The following is a 5,774-nucleotide window of genomic DNA, read 5'->3' on the forward strand; positions in this document are numbered from 1 at the left end:
ATAACGGAATTAGTTGGTTATGGAAAATGTCTTTTATGGAAGTGTTCCAGCTAATAAAGTTAGAAGGACAATAGCATCCTTTGGCAACCCTAATAAAACAATGCGCTTAGGCAGTGATCATGAACAGCCTCTCACATCACAAAAAAGAGACACATATGGCCACTTTCTCCCACTTCCAGCACCTGCTACAACACCTCTATGAGACATTCCTTAAAAAAAAAAAAAGAGAGAGAGAGAGAGAGAGAGAGAAATCTAAATCTGATCGGGCTCTAGAGCAGTAGAGGCAAACCTTCCGGAAAGAGCCAGGTAGTGAGTAGATGTGTCTGGCTTTGCTGGCCACGCAGCCTCTGTTGCAGCAGCTTGCTCTAGGGGCTCAGTGCAATCGTAGCCAAGACCAAAGTGTGGCCAGATCTGACCCGGGAGTTTGCAGACCCCTGCTCTAGGTCTGACCACGAGCTCGCGGCAAGTACAGAAGACAGAGGAGTCTGTTGAGCAGCAGTTAGCAAAATCCAGACCGTGGGACACTCTACAAGGCAACCTGGTTTCTCCAACAACAACAACAACAACAACAACAACAACAACAAAAAAAAAAACTCGGAGGAAGAAGTCACAAAGAAAGCAAGACTTTTAAAAGGCAAGAGACTTATCAGCCAGTTGCAATATGTATGTGGAGCTTTTTTATTTTTTAAGATCCTGATTCAAGTAAACTATTAAAAATTTTTGAACCCTGGCTAGATATTAACATAGTAAAGAGTTAGTAATTCTTGAGTGGGATAATGATACTGTGTGTGTGTGTGTATTCACACATACGCATATATTCTTGAGTATATGCTGAAGATATTTTGAATTATATGATGTCTCCAGTTTGCTGCAAGACAGTTGCTGATTTTAAAAGAAATAAAATAAGCCAGGAGTTGATCACTACCTTATAAAGCATGTTAGGTCCTGGGGATTTGTTATTTTTCATACATTGGAAATCTTCCGTGACATTAAGATTTTGACACACACATTTTTACGAAATATATCACTTGACACGTATTTCAAAGAATGAGACGGGATGGAATACTCGCCGTTTATTAGACACTCCTGGGTCCTCCTAAAACAGATGTGAATCATCTGGGTCAGAGTTAGAGCCAGAAGAGTCTTCCAGTGTTTCCCCAAACTGTTTACGTACATCTTATTTGTTATGCTAAATAGAACTGACAGAGGTATCCTGTTATTTATCATTTGAGCTGACAGATATGATTTTATTTATCTTTTGCTCATGTATTGTATGTAAAATGTATTTCATAGAAAATTTTAAAAAGCACTATTAAGCTTCATCTTTTCATGAAAGCATCTTTTCATGAAAATAAGCTTCATCTTTTGTGACCCACAAGCGCTTTCACAGCCTGGGGGGTGATGTAAGTGGAGCCACGAGGCAGTGGGGGCGGGGGGGGGCGCCCAGCCCCCCCGTGGTGGTTGCCCGGCAAGCTGTGTGCCCTAGGAACGAGGACCCAGTGCTACCAGGGTCGTTTGTCCTGAGAATAACTCTAAATCTAGATTGCATGTGACATCTTCTAACTTGGAGTTGCTTAAAATACCTTTAGGCTGCCTTTTATTCCAAACCAAGCCCTTAAGCAGCCGGGTGAGCCCCGTGAGTCAGCCTCTGATTCGGTGACTCCCAGTGACCCGGCCCTAAATAAGACCCCAGGGCCCACTCAGGTTCTAAAGTCCCACGGCCCTGCTCTCCATGAGCTTCCAGAAACAGACTGGAAAAGCTAAATGAAATGTAAAGAGAGGAAATGCTGTGGAAATTCAGAGAAGGGGGTAAGAAGACCCAGCTGGGACAACATGGGGGAGCCCCCCACAGGCCGTGCTGAAGTTAGGGGAGCACTGCTGTCACCAGGGGGATAAGGGAGAGAAGCGAGGACATAAGCACAGGGAAGACCAGGGCCTAGACCCTTTAGGAGGAAAGTCGGCAGATTTCACAAACTGCTGGCCTCTTCCATAAGCCGCCCTCGGAGGATTTTTCAGGCCGATGCAGTGTTCTGAACAGTCGGGGGAACATAGGCAGCAAACGGGGAAGTACGACACCGAAGTTCAGCAGAGGGTTTGAGACCGTGAGCCACGGATCCGAGCACGACCTGTGTGGACGTGATGGTTGAAGGGATGGCACCTGTGGGTGGCGTGTTTCTCTAACGTCCAAAGCCGGGAAGGGAGGTGTTGCTAAGTGTAAGGCTGCACTCCCCATCTGGCCTTGGTAAAACCCCCAGCTCGTTCTTTTTTTTCACCCCACTGAATCTCATTTGAAGCTCAGAGCAGTACACACTTACTTTCCAGACATCCTCACACGGGGAAGGAGCGGTTTTGGAGTACGAGACCCCAGAAGTATGTGGGGAAAGAGAATCCCACATTTGGAAGGTAGGCCTGTGGTGATGGCTTTATTTATAGGTTTACAGTCTCCCTCCAGTGATGGCCTAACCCAGACTCTTCTTGGTTTGTGTGTGTGTACGTGTGTGTGTTTACTGTTATGAAAAGATTATTCAAGAAATGGAACCATTTAAACAGATTTACGATCTTCCGTACAGGCGGTGCAATACATTTGGGCAATAGCTTTATTCCTTCTCTCTTATGTGAAAGTTTCAAGTGTAATTTCTCCTAAAAATAAACAGGAGGTTACTATGTTCTTCCCCTAATGAGAATCTGCTTGTTGTCGAGAGTAAGCATTTTCGAGCCTGATTAACTCCAGCAGTTATTTCATGTAAAAGACTGTCTACTTGGACATGAATATGTATCAGTTAGGAATTTTATAAGCCAGAGTAATTTATGGATCAGCACCCGCTCTCCTGGCTCCTGAACTCTGGAGAGGAGTGAAAGCTCAGCCGCAGACGTGTACATAAGCCAGGTGAGCTTGAACGAGGGAGCGTTTCGCCTCGGAACCTGAGGCCAAGAAGAAGTTATGCCCAGAACATCAATCAAAAATAGCTCCGGTTCCAATCCCTGCACAGCTCCGACACCGTCCCAACATGCTGTTATGAAACTGCGCATAGGCACCTCTCAGAAATGTCCCAAATGCACGAAACCAAGAAAAACACCCGTGGCAGCCTTCCGCCTACTTCATAATGAAACTGTTCTTTTAGCAAAAAAAAAGCCATAACCAAGCAAAACCCTGCTAAATAAGATGGTTATTTATTTGGGAGGGCTGTCTCTGCTGACTCCGAAACATCGGAGCGGAGAGATTTTTCTCTTACTGATCCTTTCTACCTGTTTTACAGTCGTCTACGTGAATCTGTATAGCATTGGGTTGAATCATCTTTAAGCTATCAGAGACAGAACCCATTTGATGTCCTGTATGAATGTGCAGGTTCAAATATTTCTTCAAACCGTTAGTAATCCAGGAGGATCTCTTTGGGAGGCTTGGAGAGTAGAGATCAGGTGTCCTGGAGGTGGTGTCAGAACAGGCTCTCACGCGGGAGTCAACGATTCAGGCCGATGAAGTTGGTGCAAGTGACCAGATTCAACCGTTGGTAGAAAAGATCATACAGCTGGTTTTATACTTGTAAAATGCTTGGTGGTATATTAAGTCTCAAAGAGATTTATTTCTAGAGAGAAGGGACGGAGGGAGGACGGGCGGACACAGTGTCTTAATTTTTAGATGAAATGAGTAAGGCCTCCTTAGTCAGCTTTTGGAAGCTCTCCAGCGTCCAACAGGCTGAACGAAACTCAGGGGATTGCCATGGTCTGAGAGCCAGTCCAGGGTGCCAAAGCCAAAACAGGCCACGCTGGCCATAGGAAAGCCCCAAGTAAAGTAGGAGTGTATGTAGGTCACTTACATGTTTTGAATTTAGACAGGCTGTCGTAACGCAATTATTTTACAGTTAAGCCTTGGAGAAGCTCTGTGTGTTCTAAATTCTTAAAAATGCAATTGTTTCACAATATAGGAGACGATTGCAACATCCCCTTGAATGATGGGCATTAGTGCTCACCTTGTGGCCTGAGGGGTGGGGAGCGGGGGTGCAGGTGGGGCACTTTGATGACCGTCCTCTTTCCAGCCCAGCGAATCTCACTCCCTTTGGAAAGTGTCTGGAGCTCACCACAAGGCTCAGAACCAAACACAATCACTTTTTTTTTTTAAGATTTTATTTATTTATTCATGAGAGACAGAGAGAGAGAGAGAGAGAGAGGCAGAGACACAGGCAGAGGGAGAAGCAGGCTCCATGCAGAGAGCTCAATGTGGGACTTGATCCCGGTACCCCAGGATCATGCCCCAGGCCAAAGGCAGACACTCAACCGCTGAGCCACCCTGGCATCCCCACAATCACTTTTTTAAAGTCACACTCAACAAACATTATTTTGATGCAGGAAAAAAAATAATCGGCAAAAACAGAGTATTAGGCATCAGGTCTAATCCCACCTGTATTTGCTAAACATCTATCATGACCCGGAGCGGGAAGCGGAGCGGGATGCATCGAAGGGGAGGCAAGAGGCAAGGGAAACCCCAAACACCCGATTTTGCCTAATTTCTCTAGAGCGCATAGGCCTCCTTTCCCTGCACTCCAGCTCCCCTGTTTCCTAAAAGGCTCCCCTCTTTCTCATTCTTTGCAGACATTCCCAATCTCCCACATGTTCAGGGCACATGACAGGAGGACAGATCGGCCCCTCTGGAAACTAGTGCTTAGCAGAGGTTTGCGTCCGCAGGGGAGGAGCCAAATTAGCCACATGCCCAACTGGGCTTTTGTTTTCCCACCTGCCTCTTTCAAGTTCTTACTTAATGAAAATATTTGCTTTTCCGTAAGTGCATGTGACTTTCCCACCTCTTCCTTGTCACAGCCAAAGGAAGCTCAGTAAGGGGGAATCCGGAAAGAACGCGGACTTCAGACAAATCACTGTGATCAACAATATCCGTGCAAACGGTGCCATTCTCTCAATGGACAAATTTGCCGATCGTTCTGCCCTATTGTAGATGTGGGGGTATCATTTATTTTAATCAACAGTCCCTTAATTAAGAAAGTAACATGCGTGTGTATGGTCAAAAAAATAATAATTGAGAACCTGTGGTTATAAGGTAATCCTAGCGACCCGATGGATTCGCTTTCTTTTTTTCTTTTTTTTTCTTTAAAGCCCTCCTGTCGTTTCTTGGGACCCCTAGAAGGAAACCCAGGAGCCATACATATGGGGGTCTCTGGGCCTTCTTCCTCTCGCGTCCTCCCCCAACTCCCATCTCGGGGGCCATGTACCGTGCGGGGTGCGGGGTGCGGGGAGCAGGGCTTTGCTCTCATTCAGGACGCGTCGCACGTGTTCTCCAGGCAGAGGTGTCTTCCCTGACCTGACCCCCCTCCCGCCCCGCGGTGTCCCTGCCTCAGCCCCACTCACAGGCACAGGGCCCTGACCCCTCTCTGAAGTTACTGTATTGCCTGCTGGCTTATTTGGGGGAATGTAAGGTCCAGGGAGGCAGGGGGCTTGTGCAGCCATCTCTAGTGCTATGCCCAGCACGTCCACGAGGGCCCCGCACCCACCAGCGCTCGGGCAATAACCGCTTCAGTTACGTGAAGGGCAGTTGAAAGATTGAATGGTGCCTGGCACATAGTTGGGAGCCTACCAGTCGGAGGCTCCCGTCCTCTCCCTCCGCCCAGCTCCCTGACAAAAAATGGCGAAAATGGATTTAATCCACACTGTTCATCTTAAATAAATTAACGTGGCGCTCAATTATACGGGGTACAATGACTCATACCTACTTGACTATAAAGTAGGTCCCTCCAAAGGTGTTCATCTAAGAATCCACATGTATATTT

Source organism: Canis lupus, unplaced genomic scaffold (genome assembly GCF_011100685.1).
Source record: "Canis lupus familiaris isolate Mischka breed German Shepherd unplaced genomic scaffold, alternate assembly UU_Cfam_GSD_1.0 chrUn_S188H348, whole genome shotgun sequence".
Classification (NCBI taxonomy): domain Eukaryota; kingdom Metazoa; phylum Chordata; class Mammalia; order Carnivora; family Canidae; genus Canis; species Canis lupus.